Source organism: Leptidea sinapis, chromosome 7 (genome assembly GCF_905404315.1).
Source record: "Leptidea sinapis chromosome 7, ilLepSina1.1, whole genome shotgun sequence".
Taxonomy (NCBI): Eukaryota; Metazoa; Arthropoda; class Insecta; order Lepidoptera; family Pieridae; genus Leptidea; species Leptidea sinapis.
In genome coordinates, this window is record NC_066271.1 from 5450201 (window position 1) to 5472896 (window position 22696).

Below are 22696 nucleotides of genomic sequence, written 5' to 3' on the forward strand. Positions count from 1 at the left end.
CAGCTATACACCATATGTGGCCGGACCTGCGCTTTGTAGAGCGCCAGAATGAGGGCCGGCTTGAAGTAACTCCGTGCTCTATTTATAACGCCTAGCTTCTTCGAAGCCAATTTGGTTTGATGACCACGGAATTGGCAATCACTCGAGATTTCGAGACCCAGAATTCCAATACAAGGTGAGGCTTTAAGGGAAATGTTGTCGAAGACCGGTGTTTTTTATAATTTTTAATCCGCCTAGAAATTTCTTAATGCTATGTTCATAACTGACTAAGAACTGCAACAAAATCATAAAAAAGTCAACGCAAAAGAAATAATGATATCAAGATGATTCGTCGCGATACTTTTAACGACTATCGCCCTTAAAAGTTGTGGAGCTCCCTGGACATACATTAATTAATGAATTAAACTTTTACAAGTTAATAATTTGTTAATGACAAAAATATTTTTTAATGAAATCGATAGTCGTATTTAACTGAAGGAATGGCGGGTGGGTGTATTTTTTCCGATTTCTAACAAATGAATAATCAACCAAATACGATTTATGTTTACTCCCGAGTCAGAAGCAACATTACTATTGTCAGTAATATAAGGGAATACAATTTTCTTAAAATCTCCACAATCTAATTGTTTTGGCTTTACACCTTTCTTTCATATTACAGCAAGATTTATAATGTAGCGCTGTACTATTTTTCTTCTAATGTAAAAATATAAATATTATACTGATAAACATAAACTAAATTGAAAATGTTGATTTCTAGAACTAACTACATCAAAAACTACAAACTACAAAGCTATAAACTAAATACCTAAATTCTAGAGCTTAGCTACATTGTTTCTCAGTAATTTCAGCACAGTTGATCACAAAGGCAATAAACATTTGAATCCTACTTTATGCGTGATAACTGAAAATCCTCTCAGTGAAGTTTATTGCAGACCGTCGGTTAATCAGTATATCATTAGTATGAAACAAATGCGCGTTCGTGTCTCAGTACGAGTTGAGTACAATTTAAAAACTGTGATTTTTTCTATATGGAGTGCATGTCTCAAAATGTAATAACTCTGTAACGCCGGTCGATGGAACCGTAGCATGGTAGTCGTATCATCCTCGATGAAACTAGGATTGACACGGAAGATAAGCTGCTTGAAGAGCTGCGGTAGTTGAGTAGAGCCGGGAATAAAATCTCAGTTTGAAGATCAGAGGGAGGAATATTAACTACTTGCATATAAATTTATTTCAGTGGAATATGATTTGCATGAAATGAAATAGTTTATGAAGGTAGTTTTGGAAAAAGTTCACATAGTTGATTTATTAGAATCTGAAGTTAAATGTTCCGTAGAAAGGAAGGAACGTCTCGATACTACTGATACTGCTCTAAGTAGTGAACAGAGTCAAGAAAATAAAGAACAATCTCATCTACATAAAGAGCCAGTGCTATCTTTTGTAAACGCCGTTAGAAAGAATGCGTTTGAATAAAATAAACTGTATGGCCATGAAACAAGCGGGTGAACGAAAGAGAAACAGAAACAACTGTAAATAGTTGCCTGGTCTTAGTTCTAAGTACGTTATCGGATCACCACGCACATACCTACGGGTTGGAACTTCTATTACTTGACTGCTGACTGACTTTTTTACATTATATTCAGCGATTGCTTGAAGCATCAGCTGCTCAGTTTAGGGAAAATGTAAAAAATCATGGTAGCTCATGCGCACGAACACTATGAGCAGCGGGCTCAAAATGAGCTCTCAAGGAACCCATTGTCGTTCTGGAATTGCACTAAGTTGAAAAGAGATTCTAGACGTCTGCAAAAAAATTAAGAGATGGGATTTTGCTAAGTACTGAGCAATGCTTCGTACGGTTCGTGGTTTTACTAACATGAAGGCTGTCGTTGCCTGCATGAGCCATCTGGGCTCCTCATGAAACTAAATATTGTCTAATGTTGGAGAGGGCACATAACAAGTTAGTTAGGTACTTGTATGTGATGCTATATGGGGTACATGAATATTATCCTGTACCCAACATTATTTGTTATAGGGGTGGTAGGATATAACGAGCTGAGGGTAAGGAGGGAACTTGCGCTCGTTATAATATATATTTTCAAGATACTAAGAGCGAAGGTTTGCAATGCAAGATATATTGGCACAGGTTGGTTTGTGTGCCCCGGACAGACACGTGGAGCGGACACGCAGGTCTCCGCTGTTGGCCGTACCATACGTGCTTACCAACTTGCTCATGAAGGCACCGCTGACGCGCGCACTCCGCACCTTTAACCTCATAGCCGAAATGATAGATATTTTTTGTTCCTCTCTGAGTGAGCTTACAGGGATAGCAATGTGGATGATAAGTTACACATAAGATAGCTGTTAAGTAGTAGTTTAATACTTAGCGTTGTAAATAATTTATTTTTCAGTTAATTATTAAAAGGTATACGGTAGACTAAGGTACACTCTCGCATTAGGACTTCCGTGTAAGGACATTTTACATTGTGGTATAATAATAAATAATAATTGAATGATCTTAATTTAAATGAAATATACAATATCAATTTATGTAAGATAAGAAATGTATGTTTACATAAATAATCTGATTAATATATTTTGCGACAAAACTAAGTAATATAATAATTTGGGTATCAATCTATGAAAGAAAATGTTAGGCATGTGTGTTGGTTCAGAAAAATTCGATGCTTAATATGGATACATTTTTTTTTAACGCAAGAATATATTTAGGACCAAACATGTCACAGAAGAACCAATATCTGCTGACAGATCAAGGATCATTTGGGACACAAATGTCAAAAATCTATCCTGATATTTCACCAAATAATCCATCTATGAGAGGACGTCTTGGGTACTTTTTGTTTGATTTTTGTATGAATATACTATATGCATGTGGAAATTGTAATTGAAATATCGAAATGCATATTCAGAACATGTTGACCAAGGACAAGATTGAATTCTTAATAATCTCTTATAATAAATTTAATATTGATAGCGCCCGTTAGAGAGGTAGGGTGTCTTTGAATGAATGAATTTAAGAACTTTTTATAAATTTTCAATTTTATGTCATCCATCCAGTCCCTTCTTATATATTTTTTACATTTATTGTATGCATTGTTGCAAGTAAGTTTTTTTTAATTTTCTGAATTTTTGTTAATTTATTAAACTTGTGTTTAGTTTATCGTAAGGTGATATTTGGTCAGGAAAGGTTTCTATTTCATAACATTTTAAGCTCTTTGTTCTTAACATTTTACAAGTAGGTATAATTTCATTAATTAAATTGTTCTTTCACAAATTAATAAGTTATTGTTGGATTGAATTTATTGAAGCTAGGGAGAAATTATCATAGGTAAAGTACTTCTAACAAAAGTAAAATAAAATACGTTTCATGGGATCCTCGTTAGAAACCGAATCGAAATCAATAACTTCGTGTCACTATATTTACCCCTATAGCCCAGTGGTAAGTGACCCTGCCTACTGAGCTAGAGGTCCCGGGTTCGAGTCCCGGTAGGAACTAACATTTATATGTTGAATATAATTGTTTGTTTCCGAGTCATGGATGTTTATAAGTATTTATGTATGCTTAAGCAAGTATATTGTATTAAATATATCACTGTCTTGTACCTATAGTAGAAGTGTATGCCTAGTTCGGGGCAAGATAATCTGTGTAAAAGTGTGTCAATATTTATTTATTTGTTTATTTGTCTTATATAAACTGCAACATTTGAATAAAGCAAGTCGGAACCATTTCCCGATTGTACATTGAAAAGTTCACAATTGCATGTCCACTATAAACGTATAAGTTCTTCTTAAAGCGTATTTCGATTGCACGACTTGTTCTGGAAAATAATTTTATTATATTTTCGTTGGCAAATATTTTAGGATTTTAAATTGTAATAAAATTATATTTTTTTTGTACTGCAGTCATATTTGAATTGTATCATAAATTTTAATTAAGACCAACCATATTAATATTATGATTGCAAAAGTAACGGCTTGTGACTATTACACTGTTTAATCTCTATACAGATATTACTTAACTTATAGTTAATATATTTTTTTAAATACCAAATAATATATGCTATGCGTTTTAACTTTATTTTTTATTTTAAAATTACTATTGCAAATAAAAGTACAATACATACTTATACGCACTTTCAAAGATTGTCCAAATATTATTATTTTTTTATACTGATGCTTTACCTGAACTTTTCTCAAATAATGAAAAGAGCTCTGCATAAATTTATTCCAAGGCCTGTTTATTTTATTCAACTGAATCTACTGTCCGGATAAATGTAGACGTAGAGCAGTAACTCCCTTAAGTACAGACTTTAATACTGCATTGCGACTTTACTTCGCATCCCTTATGATTCTCTTTCTCCAGTCTTATGAAGTCTATGACTGCTTATTTACAAAATATTATACAGATTAAGTGTTGGTGATGAGAGGTAGAGTAAATTTCTCGTAAATCACTTAGAAGTTTATTACACTATATATAAGTATCTATTTTCTTTTTGTCCATGCTGCCATTTGTATCTGGGGGGGTTAGGCCTACGGAAACCCCGCATAGCGGACAAAACACAGCACACAGCGGCAAAGCCGCCATATCTCGCCGTTTTCAAGTGGGTTAGTGGTATTTCTCATATGTTAGTCGCTATATACACCTACACTGCACAGGAGCTCTCCAATATTAAATCAATCACTATTTAAATACGTTCTTTTTCGGTTTGTTTTATACATTTATCCAATTCTATTAAATATATCCTGTAACTGTTTTGTGAAATAAATGTTTTTCTTTCTTTCTTTTAGAATGTTAGCAGCCTCTTAAAACAGCTGCAGTCTTCCAAGAGCGATGCTGGATGATAATCCATACACGTTGTTCATCCACGTTGTTGCAACTGCACTCCTAAAGCAGGCTTTTATTCTGTGCTGGCATATTTTCTATATATATGGTATAGAGGTAAACAGGTATATTTTGTGCTAAATTACTAATGTACAAATGTATAAAAGAAGTCAGGGCTATTTTCAGTTCAAAAACAAAGTATTTCTGAGATACATAACAATAAAGATATTATACGGACAACGTAGAAGAGTAGACTCACAAACAAAATGGCTTCATTAAATATAATAAGATTACTACGAAAACAGGTCAGCGTTATAACTACAAGGTACTTTGATGCGGACAACCATAAAATATTTTGCATAATATATAATACAATATCTGCAAAACCTAGGCTTGATATTGTGAATATAAGACAGGATTATAGTAACATATTACTTTAAAATGTGGATATGGATATCATTTTCATTAACATGTATACTATGAACAGTGAATGAAATTTATTGACGATGCACGATTACTGTCATTTTTATCCGACCTGCATTAGTATAAATATATTATAGTAATAAATTTATCAGATAATTTATAACTAATAAAATTCCTACAATATTACTTAAAAAAAACCCAAAAATAATATTTACTAGTTTGTTAAATTAAGAAAGAATCTCTTCTGATGTGCAATCTTATGACTGACAGTTCTGAAACGACTGGAGAGACTTAAATTTGAGAGGAATACAACTTGATAAAACAAATAAAACATTATGACCACTTACGAAGTTATATTAACGGTGGGACAAGTAGACAGGTGACAGCAAGTTATAAAATTCGATAAAAACTATAAAAAGTTTTAGTTTTGACGAAACGAAAAAAATGGACACATCCATTTTCGCATGGCTCTTAAGAATTATTAAGCTTTACTGTGTATATTTTATTTATGATGAAGATATCTCGGTGCTATTTAAGTCTTTTTCTAAATTTCTATTTCATGAAATAAAACAAATTCAGTAAGCAGCTCTCAGGTTGTGGCCAGGTTATCAACTGTAAAGTGGATCCTGTAGATGAAGCCACAACCTGAGAATTGAAAAAAGAATAATATAAGATTTTATCAACATTACTCACTGGCTCAGTTGGAAAGAGCGCTTGCACGGAACTCGAGAGGTTGCGGGATCGAATCCCGCACTGTTCATAATAAATAGTTTTCAGTTTTATTTGTTTAATTAATCCCAGAGGTGAGGGTTATCACTTTAAAAACATAACAAATTGTAATTATGTATCATTAAATTACCACAACCAACGAAACGAGTTCATTATCGACATTTGTGTTTTGCATTCAAAAAAAAGTACGATATCATTACACAGACTCAGATGTACCCAGCGCGAGTCACCATTCATTAATATTAATTGTTCTTCCAACACCCTCCGGTGACTGTCTTCTTTTGCATAATTTGAAATTCGCAGTTTTACCTTTATTATCTTCATTTCGCAAAATAATAATATAGTCATGTTTCAAATACCTAAAACCTCAATTTGGTTTTGGTTATTTGGATACACAGATGTTGCTCTTAACGATTATATGAACACATATCAAACCATCCCAACCACTACATCCGCTTCGACCAACCAAAAAATTTGGCAAAAGAGAAAAATTTTTTTCCAAGAATGGTACATACCTACATGAAGCCATTGAAATAAAAAAAAAACATGAAAATATTAATAAAGAACACGGGATAAAATTATCTAGCACCTGTGATCTAATAATGTCCAAATTAAAACCCAAAACTACACATACCAAAAAAGCAGAGTAAATTTTACCAAAAACTAACTACCAACCAAAGCAAATACCACCTCCGAGGCAACAAATGGCGGTAAACTTCACAATGACTACTATGACAAATACTATTCTCAACTTTTGTAAGGCGCAGTCACTCTGAATACGTGCTCTGTAAAAGTCACGAATAGTCGGGATAAAAAAAATTATAATAAAAATGTAACTTGTACGCAAAAAGGTCCGGCCACACATGGAGTATTGCTGTCATCTCTGGTCTGGCGCACCTATCAGCTCGATCCATTTGACCGCGTGCAACGCAGAGCAGCTCGAATTGTCGGGGACCCAGTGCTCTGTGAACGGCTGGATCACTTGGCGTTGCGTAGAGACGTCGCTTCATTGTGTGTCTTCTATCGCATTTATCACGGGGAGTGTTCCGAAGAGTTGTTCAACCTGATTCCTGCCGCCGAATTCCACTTTCGCACGACACGCCACAAGTTAGGATATCATCCCCACCATCTGGATGTGTGGCGGTCCTCCACAGTGCGGTTTACAAGGAGCTTTCTTCCACGTACTACAAAGCTGTGGAATGAACTTCCTTGTGCGGTGTTTCAGGGACGATACGACATGGGTACCTTCAAAAAAAGTGCGTACACCTTCCTTAAAGGCCGGCAACGCTCCTGTGATTCCTCTGGTGTTGCAAGAGATTGTGGGCGGCGGCGATCACTTAACAACAGGTGACCCGTACGCTCGTTTGTCCTCCTATTCCATAAAAAAAAAATAACTAGCTTGCGATATTTTTTTTTTCATTATTTATTAAAATAGACCTAGTAATTATATACCTACGCTAATAACAACTCTTTAGTAGAGATGTCCAATTAATATCATATTATCATTGTCTGGTTAATAACCATAAATTTTGACTGAAACATGTAACATTAATTTAAATTTTATTGCCGTCGGCTCGCATGTATCGTGTTAATTTTATTATTCAACGTTCTATGAAATTGTCCAAAACGTATGCCTATCTGTGAAATTATTATATTTAATATTGTCAGGTTATAAGAGATATAGAACGTAGTGTTCATTTTACACAAAATACAATATTGCTAATAATTGTTCACTGGGCCTTTAAAAAAAAGCGACTCTATAGTTTTCATTTCTGACTTTGTGCTGTTCGCGTCTTTTCATCTGTCCCATTCTGACAAGCGGGTCTTGTCTTGGGACTTGTCAATAATTGAACCATATTTATAAGGAAGGTGTACGCGCTTTTTTTGAAGGTACCTATGTCGTATCGTCCCGGAAACACCGCACAAGGAAGTTCATTCCACAGCTTTGTAGTACGTGGAAGAAAGCTCCTTGTAAACCGCACTGTGGAATACCGCCACACATCCAGATGGTGAGGCTGATATCCTAACTTGTGGCGTGTCGTACGAAGGTGGAATTCGGCGGCAGGAATTAGGTAAAACAGCTTTTCGGAACACTATAAATGCGGTAGAAGACACACAATGAAGCGACGTCTCTACGCAACGCCAAGTGATCCAGCCGTTCACAGAGTACTGGGTCCCCGACAATTCGAGCTGCTCTGCGTTGCACGCGGTCAAATGGATCGAGCTGATACTGGGGTGCGCCAGACCAGAGATGACAGCAATACTCCATGTGTGGCCGGACCTGCGCTTTGTACAGCGCTAGAATGTGGGCCGGCTTGAAGTATTGCCGTGCTCTATTAATGACGCCCAGTTTCTTTGAAGCCAATTTGGCTTTGCCCTCCAGATGGCCACGGAATTGGCAATTGCTCGAGATTTCGAGACCCAGTATTCCGATACTAGGCGAGGCTTTTAGGGAAGTGTTGTCGAAGAGCGGTGATGCGACAAATGGGGTTTTTTTAGTGGTAAACGCGCAAACTTGAGTCTTCTGGGGGTTAAATTGGACAAGGTTCAATTTACCCCATTCCGCGACCTTCTCAAGAGAGGACTCGATAGAAGACACAAGTTTCTCCCGGCACTGGTCGACGATTTCCCGAGAGAGACGTGCATGGCCCGTGTATATGGCATCACCAGTGCTGTCATCTGCATAGCAAGGAATGTTGGAGGTGTCCACCATATCATTGATATGCAGAAGAAACAGCGTAGGAGACAGCACACAGCCTTGGGGCACTCCAGCATTCACGGGCTTCGGGTTCGAGCAATGTCCGTCGACAACGACCTGTATGCTGCGCCCAGTGAGGAAGCTGGAGGTCCACTTGCACAAGCTCTCGGGAAGCCCAAATGATGGAAGTTTAGAGAAGAGCGCCTTATGCCATACACGATCAAAGACCTTCGCTATATCCAGGCTAACTGCCAGGCCTTCCCCCTTGCTTTCAATAGCCGCAGCCCATCTATTTGTTAGGTATACCAGAAGATCACCTGCCGACCGACCATGGCGAAACCCGTATTGTCGGTCGTTGATCAACTGGTGACCCTCTAGGTATACCAAGAGCTGACGGCTAATTATGCTCTCCATGATTTTGGAGAGCAGGGAGGTAATAGCAATAGGCCTGTAGTTTGCCGGATCCGAACTGTCTCCTTTTTTTTGGATCGGATGGACAAGGGCTGACTTCCATGAGTCAGGGACTACGCCTTTGGAATAAGAGTGCCGGAATAAACGCGTTAGCACCGGCGTCAACTCAGGGGCACACGTTCTAAGCACGATTGGAGAAATGCCATCCGGCCCGCTCGACTTCCTGACGTCCAACAAAAACAGAGCTCGCCTAACAGTTTTCTGTCTGAACTGTACTTCAGGCATAGAGCTCTGACAACGCGGGATGGTCGGCGTTGTTTTTCCGTTGACGTCATGAGTCGAATTGGAGGCGAAAAGAGCGCACAGGAGATTTTTTCTTTCTCTTTTGCCGTATGGGCCAGGGTGTAATTCCTCATGTGCAACGGCGGCATGGATATATATTTCAGATAATATTAAAGACATTTTAAGTTTTAGATTTAGAAAGTACGATCACAAAGCTCGTTTCGAAATTTATCACATCGAAGTTAACCTGGTGTTTGTCTATCTTCTAACTATTCCATCTTCAAATATGTCTTTGTTATTCTTCGCAAAATACCAGGATAATTTATATCATTGCTTACATTGATGATTTCATAGGATAAGATTTTTTTTAAAGTAAAACAAATAAACAAATGTAAAGGTTGAAAAGTGCATGTTGTAATCCGGTGTTATATTCGAATATTTCCCATGCCCGCAATACAATAGTGTATTAGCTGCCAAAAGTTGTTGTTATTAGGTTGTCAATCTTATAATGTTAACAATAAGATGCTGGGTTTCATCATATTAGCTGTTATAGGTTAGGTTCTCAATTTAGCATAGACTGCGGAATGTGTTGCACCATCGTATCCCTTTAACAATGCCAGTTAAAGTTAAAAAGGTAAATATCAAGTCAATGTCGAAAATTACACTGGCCTGCAAAAGTAAGTATCACACTTTTCAAATTATTTTTTTTTTCTTTACTATAGAAGGTAGAGATTTAAGATTAAAAACGTTTTGTTGCAAATTTTATAGGCTTTTATTCTTAGAAACTAAAATTATACATTGGTAACATTTTAAACTTAAAAAAGATAAAACAATGAAAATAGACTTTTTAAGTTTAGTGTAAAAAAAATCAACTAAAATGTATTACATGTTATTTAATTTTTAATAACTGGTATTGCCTCCTCGAGCTCGCGGTTACAGCTTCGAGCCGGTTTGGCATACTGAACACTAGGTTTCGGAGCCGATGTTGGGGAATATTCTCCCATTCTTCTACCAGGGCCTGCTTTAGTGCCCTGAGGGTAGTAGGTGGTGGTCTGCGATTTCTGACTAGCCTTCCAAGCTCATCCCAGGCGTGTTCAATCGGCTTGAGATCAGGACTTCTTGATGGCCAAGCCATCACGCTGATACCGACCTCCTGAATATACTCTTGTACGATATGAGCCGTGTGTGGCCGGGCATTATCATGCATCAGCATCGATCCATCACCCATATTTGCTAAATACGGCCCTGCATACTCATTGAGAATCTCTTGAGCATATCTTTGCCCAGAGAGGGTGCCATTTTCTATGGCTACTAGCTCTATGCAACCTTCTGAAAATATGCCAGCCCATACATGTACACTGCCTCCACCGTATTCTCTTTCTGAGCAGGCTGAAGATTGATGCAGGCTTGAAGGTATCGCTCATCAGGTCGCCTGTAAACACTTCGCCTTCCATCAGAAGTGTAAAGGGAGAATCGAGACTCATCTGCAAACAAAATTCTTGACCATTCTTCTTCATCCCACTGCATGTGTTCACGGGCGTATCGCAGTCTCGCTACTCGATGCTGTCTCTCGAGTTTTGGGCCTTTCGCTGGTCTTCGGGGTTTCAAATTTGCTTCAGCAAGTGTTCTTCTCACTGTTATGTCACTAATGTAGGCCCTCCGGGTCTGAAGTAGCTGTTGCTGGACTTCAACTGCATTTTGGTGGCGATTTCTTAACACAGCGGAAATAATATAACGATCTTCTCGGGCACTGGTACACCTGGGTCTGCCATTTCAAGGTCTCCTCAGATGGTGTCCAGTCTCTTCGTACCTTCGCTTTACCTCTGGACCGTTCGTACCGTCACACCCACCATTCTTGCAGTGCGACGCATACTGATGCCTAGTTCTAGAAAAGCCATGATTCTAGCACATTCTTCAACTGAAAGAGGCATGATAAATAAATGTTATGTGCTTTTTAGCATTAATTTTTAAAACAAGACCCATCGATCTTGAAAAAAATTTAAAACAGAAAGAAAAATGTGAATGGTAAAATTGTAATTCGGAAACGTCCACTTTGAAAAAGGAATGGTTTTGTTTTTGAAGTTTTTTTTCAGCCAATTCTTAAAAGAAGGTTACCGACTATAACGTTTTTATGTACAAAATTAAATTCTCTAAAAACTCTGTGGAGTCCTTTTTATTTCGAAAGTATATCTTGTGAACTTAAAACGTTATCCCAATTTTAAAAGTGTGATACTTACTTTTGAAGGCCAGTGTAGACTTTGTTAATGAAAGTAAGGGACGAGACGTGCAGTACGTTTAGCTGATGGTAATTGATATACCTTGCTCATTACAATGCAATGCAGGATTCTTGAAAAGCCTCAAAAATTCTGAGCGCCTCTACAATTATTGCGCTCGTCACATTGAGACATAAGATGCTAAGTCTCGTTAGTCCAGTAACTTCACCAGCTACGGTGCCCTTCAAACCAAAACACAGTACAGCTTACACATAAGTGCTCCACGGCAGAAATAGGCGCCGGCTCTCAGCTACTTTGAAGTATTGCTTCCTTTTATATTGAAATACAACGTACGGAGAGAAGGTTATGATTGAAAATTTAAGAGTAAACAAAAGTCCATTGAAACCATGTGATTTGTTGTATTAGAGGCTATTTAATGCAATAAATGTACTATCATTCGAATTTTACAATGACATTTAGATTTATAAAACACAGAGGATAGATTAAAATATTTAAGGTTAAAATCAACTATTGTTTTTGTATAAGAACAATATGTCAGAGTATGAACATAAAACAACAGCTAAATATCAGATTTTAATTAAGAATAATATCGTGAGTACCTGTTATAATAATGACAAGACTGTAGTCTGCCTCTCAACTTCATCAAAAAAAACAAACTATCACAGATTTCGTATAACACAATTTTCTCTGGCTATTCAAATTATTAAGCAAATAAAAATATAACAAATAGAGTTACATCCTTGAATTCACAAATAATAATAACATTCAATTCAAATAACATTTAGTCGTCTTACTAGATCCAGGCGTAACTTAAATTTCCGTAGATGAAGAGTTATAAGAGGTCCGTAGATGTTCCAAATTGAAATACATTAATATTTTACCATAAATGCGACACTTTCATGCGAGGAATAGCGTTATCTTAATTGGATTCTTCCCTGGTAACGTAAACATGCCTACATGACGTATTTATTACAACAGCTCAGCAAATGATTGTTAATAAAGGATTACTTCTCCTTGTATAATCTCAAAGTTTTTTTGCCAATTATAATCACACCATGACACTTGGAAACATTTTGGAAATCTATAAAAGGGGAAAATATAATAAAATAGCATATTATAGGAATCTTTGTTTATAATTTACTTACTATGGTATACGAAAGTGGTGTGCCCTGCCCACTGCCACTTCAGTTTCGCATGTCCAAATGATTGCGATGGGCAGGGCGCATAGTGCGAAGGACAATTGGCCGGTGGGGCAGAAAAGTCCTCGAATGACGACTACGTACCGGAAGACGCAGTGTTGGTAAGCCCCCGACAAGAGGGACCGACGATCTGGTCAAGATCGTCGGAATACGTTGAATGAGGGCAGCAAAGGACCGATCGTCGTGGAGATCTTTGGGGGAGGCCTTTGTCCAGCAGTGGATGTGTTCCGGCTGATGATGATAATGGTCTACTAAATATTTTAAAATAATTCATTCCATATTAATTCTATTCATTATAAGGTACAATAATTCGCTGATTCTAGCCGCTCTTGTATGCGGTCAAATTGAAGAAGCTGGTATTGGGGAGCGCCCCTTCTGAGGTGAGTAATCTATCGGAGGCCGAGTTTGCGCCTTATATAGTAACAGGCGGTGGTTTACTGATTACACCAAGCATTTTTGAGGCCAATTTAACATTCTCTTCCAATGAATTATACTCTTTAATGTACTTATATGCTTCTCACTTATGAATGTTATTCGGGCCTATAAGAAGTAGCATTCCACTTGTAACGCAACATTTTTTTATATTATTTTGTATGTATTAGTGTATACTTTGATGGTACAGCTGCACGCCGGCCGCCGACGTGATAGTGAAGAGCGCGAATTACTTTTTCAATTTATAACTAATATTTGCTAAGTCGCTATTTTTATAATATTATTCGTAATATTATATAATACAGTCGCTATATCCAACACATTAGCATAATTATTATAGTATGATATTATAACAGTATTTGTTGATAAATTCGAAATAGCGTCCAATCTAATTTAATAAGGACTTTGAAGCATCGCCGTCGTTTCCTTTGTCTGTTTTTTATTGTTAATTTATTTTAGAATATATTATTTTAATATATATTTTCGAAATGAATTTAAATCCTATAAGGTTTAAGCATACCTTCATATTAAAGGCCCGCACTAAACTACACAAAAAGAAAGAAAAGATTTATCAAACACCATATTAAATAATTCCAGAATTGTATTCTTAGCTTAGAAGTAATTTTTTAGGTTCTGCATTGAACCTAGAGTTTCCTAAGGAGGAATGCTCGCAGACCAGTCTTGATTCGTGGCTTGTCATCGTCACAGCAGTGCGGATAAACACAGCAATCAGGAAAGCTTACACGATATAGTCGGGAACTAGATTGATACCACACGCGAGTTTTCATAATATATGCAGAGGCCGCGTGGCACAGAAAAGCCTTAAAAATTGATAAAGAATCAATCACGGCAAACAGACAACTGGCAGACTACAGACAGAACAGCTGTCTTACTGTTTTGGCGCGCGAGTCGATAATTCGCACGTATTCAGTGCGCATGCGCGACAACTAGCGCAATCTAGATCTTTCATGCGTAACTAAAAACAATTTCAAGTTAGCAGATCGGCCAACGCATAAGATGCCGTCATAATTTATCCACATAAATCAAACATAATATTTTAGTGAACTATACAACAAGCTACTTCACCACAATCATTTTAAACAAAACAATGACATTAACGTACCATCAATATAAGACAAAAGACTTTTATTGGTATTAGAAAATAAAACCCTTTCCCGTCACTTTATTACTCTCGATACAGAGTAGTAAATTACAAAATAAAACTAGTTATCAATTACTGTACAAAAGCTTTCTTAATAGTAGTGTATGGAAGTACCAGTGGGAGAATCCTTTGCACAGGATGCCAGCTAGATCATGGCTACCACAACGGTGCCTATTTCTGCCGTGAAGTTAGTACTTCACATACATATACAGATACAGTAATGCTTACACATTAGTATGTGTAAGCACTACAACTGCACTCGGCACCTTGAGACATATTTAACACGTTAAGTCTCATTTGCCCAGTAATTTCACTACTAATGTGTAAGTACAGTAATGCTTACACATACTAATGTGTAAGCATTACTGTGTTTCGGTCTGAAGGGCGCGGTAGCTAGTGAAATTACTGGGCAAATGAGACTTAACGTGTTAAATATGTCTCAAGGTGCCGAGTGCAGTTGTAGTGCCGCTCAGATTATTTAGGGTTTTTCAAAAATCCTGGGCAGCAACCCTGCCCATTAGGGGAATCAATTAACATCAGCTGAACGTCCTGCTCTCCTCATCCCTTGTTTTCATAAAAAATGTATAAACATACTCAATGCTCTTCGAGTTCCTCACAATATAGTAATATTATACCAGAAGTTTTCGTGTTGAAAGTTATTAATTTCTAGAACTGAAACGGTCAAGGGAGAGTTCCAACTTGAAAATTCATTCTTGTAAATGAAACTCTGAGAGACGACTTGAAACTTTCCTACTCCTTTTGTAACTGCTTTGAAAGTTTGGAAATGAAAATCTGAGGTATCTGATATGAAATTACGAAATCTTACGTGATGTTATAATATAAATGATATATAATATAATACATCATAATATATTCATATTAAGTCGATTATATTTTTTTGCTATAAAATTTCTAAAGTTCGTAACAGTAGACACTGTTACGATGATTTTCTTAAGCAGACACTTAAGAAAACGCTATACTATTAATAATTTCTATCGTATATTAATAAAGTAATTATACTATTATATTATGATAATAATTGTGTATTAATAACTCACATAACACACACGATACAGTCTCATTTCAATAATGTTTATACACAAATTTAATTTGAAAACTAGATTTATGAACAATGCGGGACTCCAACCCGCGACCAATCCTTATTAACTGTAAAGTAGATCCTGTAAGTGAAGCCACAACCTAAGAGTTGAACAAGACACAAAATTTATCAACAATACGTCACTCAAACTAATTTGTGTAATTAATCCCAGAAGTGTGGGTTATCACCTTAAAAAATTACAAATTGTTTAACGTTTATACATTTGAGGTTTTTGACACTCAGCATATAATTGAAATATTATAGTTAATCTTATTTGACAATATTAATAAACTCTTACTATTTAGTTTAATTTAGCCAAAAGCTCTTATAGTATCACAGTATCAACCACAAGACACAGTCACAAATAATGGAAAAAATGGGAGTTTCTTTAATAACGTCAGACCCTTATCATGACAACATGTCATGTACTATGTGAGTCAGGAGGTCACTTACTCTGAGATATTGATGTGTTTATTGCGTAAATAATTCACAAGATGAAAACGATTGTACATTTGTTTGCATAACTAAATTAAAAAATTTTATGTCATTAAAATGCTTTAATGTTATATCTACATCAATCAATTTTGTAATAAATATCATAACATAATTAACAACATGACATGTTAAGAATAGAGCGAATTCAAAAAAGATTTATTTGGCATTTAATTTATTCGAACGGACTTTCAAGAAAAAGTCTATCTACCTATGCTAATAGACTCGTATTTTTCAAAATGACTTCCTTAGAAGACAGACGAACTCTAACCGATCTATCCTTTGTATTAAAACTTTTAAATAACAAGATTGACTGTCCTCAGCTTCTGAATAAAATTAATTTTCGTGTCCCTAGTAGATATCCCCGGAAGCAAATTATTCCGCTAGTTCCACCGGTTCGAAGATGTATGTTTGGAGCGAACTCTTCTATTCCTAGGCTGTGCAAGATGGTAAACATATATAGCGATTACATCGATATTAATTTCACGACCTGTCCATACAGTTCGTAAATTATTTGTATGTAAGTTTAGTGAATAAAATGTAGTCATAATAATTATGTTTCTTAGTTTTATAATATATATATAATAATCTTAAATAATAATAATTTAAAACCAAATCATTTAACCATTATTACTTGTTAGCGTATATTTTTTTTCCTCTTAAACTAATATTTACTTTGTGATAATTATTAAAGCATGTTCTAGATACCTGTAATTGTTTGTTACATTAAGCACATTATATTTAGTCTGTATTATAAATATATAACGCATCAATGTAAAAAAATGTTGGTATTTCTAAATAAATAAAAAATAATATTTATAGATGATGTTCAATAACTTTAGATACCATTTTGAAAATTGTTATATTAATTTCAATATTATAATAGTACATAGAGAGGAATAAGTACAGAAAAAATTAATAATTTCGATTTATTAAATCAGTCATTGTTTTTTTTAACAATGAAAAATTATTTGAATATTAAATGGCATTATACAAATTTAGTAACTATTAGAGGTCATTTTTTAACCGACTTCAAAAAAGTAGGAGTACAACTTAATTCAACTGTATTTTTAAATGTTTTCATGATTCTTTATAACTTTCCGCTAAGAAAATTGAAAATTTTTAAAAATTCGCGAAATTATTAATTACTTTTCGTAATTCGAGGTTTCATCAGATTTCGACGTTTTAAGGTCCTACGAAGCTTCTCTGAACTCTCCGGTTACGCTCGAGTGACACATTTTCATCTTTCACGTTGTGCTTACATATCTAGCTTTCATCTTACTGACGGTCACTTTCATCAATTTTTTTTGAACTCTTAAGCAACTCTATCTTCTGGCGTTCCTTCCCCGATGATTATAAATAGATCTTGCCTGTCGGTGTACGGGAGACACTTAAGAATGACATCATTCATTTATAGTCCACATTCTCACAGTCAGCCTCTCTACAACCACAGTGAATATAAAATCAATCAGTGTGCGTACCGGTTACCCCAACGCAATTTCTATAATATATTGACTGCAGAACTCGAAACAGTATATCGTATACACCACATACAAAGCCAATGTCCTACACATAAATTTATACACACCTTTTCAGTCTATCCTCCAAATCTGTGAAAGCGGAATAGACCTAGTTTTAAGGAGAAGACCTGATCCGCACATTCCATTATTTCCTGCTTCCCGTAAACAAAAGATAACAAAAGAAAATATAATATGAAAATATCAAAGGTAACAACCAATCTCCTACCTAACAAATAGACGTAGAGAATTATGTTCTACAATAATATAGAAGGGAGTTTTATATTTCATTATTTGAAGAGGAAATCGCTAGCTACCAATAGCGGTTCTGGTTTCCGATCACGTCTCTATAGTATTGGTAACGATATTCAAGCCACCTGTACTTGTACTCTATGAGGCTTTAAACACGCCTCTGTGTTCGATAAACCGACTGTGAAATATTCGCGAAGCTCGCTCGCAGCTTCATTTCCTTATGAATGAAACATGCCATAAAGCCTTATTCGCCGGGTTTGCACTCCGCGTATGATCAAACTTCTTGCATCCGAGGCATATTGCAAAATTTCATAACTGACGTATTATACTGTAAAGATTTCATATAAAAGTAGTAAAAATTTTAACAAAAAAACAACCGACTTCAAAAACATAATTTCAAAACAATAGATATTATATGCACTAAAAAGTATAAAAATTATTACGTATTTTTATGCAATCTTATTAATTAATCTAATTATAGTTACGCTTATTGTCATTTTTGAATCGGTGTCCTTCCGCCGCGACCCGCTCTCGCCCCTCGCCTCCTCACAACTCAAGCACATCTCACCTATAACTATGAATGTGGTTACAATTGTACCTATCTTGGATGACACCGACTCAAAAAATTATAATAATCGTAACTAGAATTAGATTAATTAATTAGATTGTATAAACATATGTAATTATTTTTATACTATAGATCTATAGAGATTGATAGATCGCGCTGTTATTTTTTTTGTTTAGATTTGATAGAGCGAAAGCTTAATTCCCTTCTGTGCAATTAATGTGGTAAAACATAAAACTGTCAAGTAGAATCTGTAGATGAAGCCAAAACTTGAGTCAGAGCTCTCTGAGAGCTGTCCGAGACACTAGAGGAGCCGTGACTATAATTTTATATAATTTAGGTGAATACCTTTACGGCAGGGCTGCTTAGGATTTTTCAAATACCTACAACTTCTCAGTGACATGTCATAACAAACACCTAAAATTTATCCAACTCTTGAATTTCATACTTTATTTGTCATTGTCGTATCACCACTCCTCGAAATCTCGAGCGATTGCCAGATCCGTGGTCTTCTGGAGAGCAAAGCCAAATTGCTTCGAAGAAGCTGGGCGTCATAAATAGAGCACGGCAATACTTCAAGCCGGCCCATATTCTAGCACTCTACAAAGCGCAGGTCCAGCCACATATAGAGTATTGCTGTCATCTCTGGTCTGTCGCACCCCAGTATCAGCTCAATCCATTTGACCGCGTGCAACGCAGAGCAGCTCGAATTGTCAGAGGCCATAATAGATCATATTGTCTCCTTTTCCATAAAATAATAAAAAAAAAATATAATTTATGTGTACGTTGAATTCAAATCAAATACGTATATTTCTCCCAATATGTAGTATAGTTACATTTGTAATACTTATTCTTAAAATGTTAAACTACAATTGGGGAATGTACTTAAGAGATTGTGGGCGGCGGTGGTCACTTAGTATAGATCGTGATTGTCGGCGCATTATTTTCGCTGAAAACCTCTACGTTTTTATCTTTCCATTATCCAGTAAGCTGTCTCCTTAAATACAATTATTTTGCATTTTTTTTTAATGAAAATAGAAATGAGAAGATCAGGACGTTCAGCTGATGATAATTGATACGCTCTGCCCCTAACCATGCAGTACCACTCAGGATCCATGAAAAATCTGAGCCCTTCAGGCCGAAACACAGTAGGTAATGTTTACACATTACTACTTCACGGCAGAAATAGGTGCCGTTGTGGTACCCATAATCTAGCAGGCATCCTGTGCAAAGGAGCCTCCCACTGGTAAACTGTTGCAATGTTATTTTATTTTAAATATTTTCATGTTGTAAAATGTGAGTAATTTACACGAAATAGAAATGGCTGTAGAAATAATGAAGACTTATATTCTTCTAAACGTTCAAGTACAAGAGTTCTGTATCTGACATTTCGATTTAGTACTTCTTCCATCGTTTAATGAAATCCTTTTTCATCGGACAAGATATTGTTTTATATCTTTATTTGACAGTAAAACACAATTTACTTTTGTCATGAAATTACCAACCAAGCTTGCAAGTAATAATCATTTAAATCAGCCAATGCGTTTTGTCCCAAGAGTGCTATAATAAAAATAACAAATCCGTACTAATATTTTGAATGCGATTTAGGGTTTGTTTATTTGTTTGTTACACTTTTACGCCTTAACTATTTAACCGATCTTCATGAACACACATTGTCAGAGATACAGTAAAGAAGTAGGGTTTTCACAAAAGCGCGACATTAATTATATATTGGGTCCACATAATATGATGAATAACGGTGAAAGAGTTACGGAAAGTAGTTTCCGAGGTTCTCTAAATTAAAACAATTTGTTATGTTTTAAAGTGATAACCTTCACTTCTGGGATTAATTACACAAATAAAATTTGATAAATAATCTTTATGAATGATGCGGGACTCGAACCCGCGACCTCTTGCGGTCGCGTTGGCTCAGTTGGTTAGAGCTCTCTTTGTTTGTGCGATCTAAATTTTGTAAAATCAATTTGGGATCCTGACTAAAATTATAATTATCACTTTACCAATATGGATATCGTTTTCATGGTATTCATTGGTAAAGAACGATTTTGAGATATGTTTTTAATATCATCAATAAAATCTGTATCTTATACAAGGTTCTAGGGTATTAAAAAAACAATTTGGGATCAATCTTGAAATCCACGATAGCCGCCACGCAAAAATGTGGACATCATTGCCAAGGTTCTAGAATTTTGAATTCCAAGATAGTTGCCGCGCAAAAATATGATTCCAACAGTATGGATATTATATCTAGGTTTGTGTGGGTAGTATAGTACAAACTTAATACCATTTTTAATTGACATCGAATAGAGCGCAAGACCACGAGTATAACAAGTTATACGGATACTTAGTATTGATATTGAGATAATTTATGTGTCGATGCCATATATCATATCGTCGACTGTATTAAATTTAATTATATTATTATATCGAGGCATACACCTAAGCCCATCAAATAACTCAAATATTACATCGTTTACATACGTTCTGTCAATTATACTTCATCCTTCATCTTACTGTCAAATAAAACCTTCATTTATTCACTCTATTGTACTTTAACTACTTGCACTGTTAAGACAGACGAAAAATACATCTTAATGAAGATATCAATCTTTCTTTTGTTCATCGCGAACATATAAAAACCAAGATGGCCGCCATATAAAATTATTATTCCTACAGTATGGATATCGTTTCCAAGGTTCGTTCAGTGGCAGAGATAGAGTTATACATATGTTTAAGGGTTCCATGCGTCCGAGTGAAACAAAATTCTAAAACCATTATTGGATCTGATATGACCTGTCTGTCCGTCTGATGTATGGCTATTATTCACAAATGTTAATGGAATTTGTAATCAATATTTATGGACGATGCGAGACTGAACACGCGCCTATCGGGTTCCGTCCGAGTGCTCTTACCAACTGAGCCCACCGTAAGTGGTAAGAGGCAGTTCGAGTCCCGCATCGACCATAAATTTTGATTATGATTAATTTGTATAATTAATCCAAGAAGTTAGAGATATTACTTTAAAATAACAAATTGTTTAGATATTAATTAACTCTCAGAGCATGTTCTGATTTTTCAAACTGATATTTATTTATTATTAAAATTAATAGAATATAATCGACGCCAAACCAAAAATATAAATTAATTTACCAAAGATCATAATTAATCTTAACATTTCATGAAAATGAACGGAATATTCATGAATATAATATGATCCATTCAGTGTGAATTCAATGAATAGCATCTGTCACTAAAATGTAACTATGAAATAACATATTATTTTAATCAATCCTAGACTGAAATAAAATTCGTTACTAAAATTTATGTTTATATTAAAAAAAAAAAATACTAATATTGAGTTCAATGAGCTAGGTATGAATATAAAATTATTGCGACTTGCTATAAAACTTGCATATCAGTCCCCGGCAGTAAAAGTAAGGTTTATCTCAGGTCTAACGTATCGTATATGGGCTTTTTGATGTGGGAGAGTCAAACTGCCCACATACAGCAATAAGCCACATCAAAACTTGACTGGAAAACCAGCGCCCACTACTTCTTCACTCGCTCCATCCAAAATGTGACAACGATAAACGAGAGATGAGAAACATTTTCATAACAATTGTTAAAGTATTATGGTGATACAATCTACTTACGAGTATAATAATAAAATAATCTGAAGAAGCCACTGAAACAGGTTTATTTGCTATATATCTTATGTTATATTACATCTTATTATATTATATAAACTAAAGCGGTATATATACAAATAAAATGGAACGTACTTGTATGAATCATCGTGTCTTAATATTATATAAATTTTCATCAAATTAATTTGCTGTCAATAACTCCTTAAGATAAAATATTAAGTTTCCTCAAACAACTAGTGAAAAGGAAATGTGTGCTCATAATTTATATTCCACATAGATCCAAGAGGCCGGTTCATATTATGTGTCCGCCTGGCCGCAAGCGATAAGCCAAAGCTCCGCTATATCCCTCAAAGAAAGTAAACAAACCTTTTACACTTAAATTTTTCTCACATTTTGAATGCAATATTTAACAGTTTTCTCGATATTACTAGTATTTGATAATGTAATTTTATTGTTAAATAAATAAGATATATTATAGAATAATCATATTTGTTAAATGACTCCTACACGTAATGTAAAATATTGTGATTCACGACTATACCGAAACACAGTAATTATGAACTATTTATAGTTATTTCTTACATATGAATACGCAATAGAATACTGTATTCGGACGCAACGAAGTTAATATTTTAATTAAAATGAATTATAAAAATAAAAATTGTTAAAATGATGTGGGTAGAGATAGTGATTGCC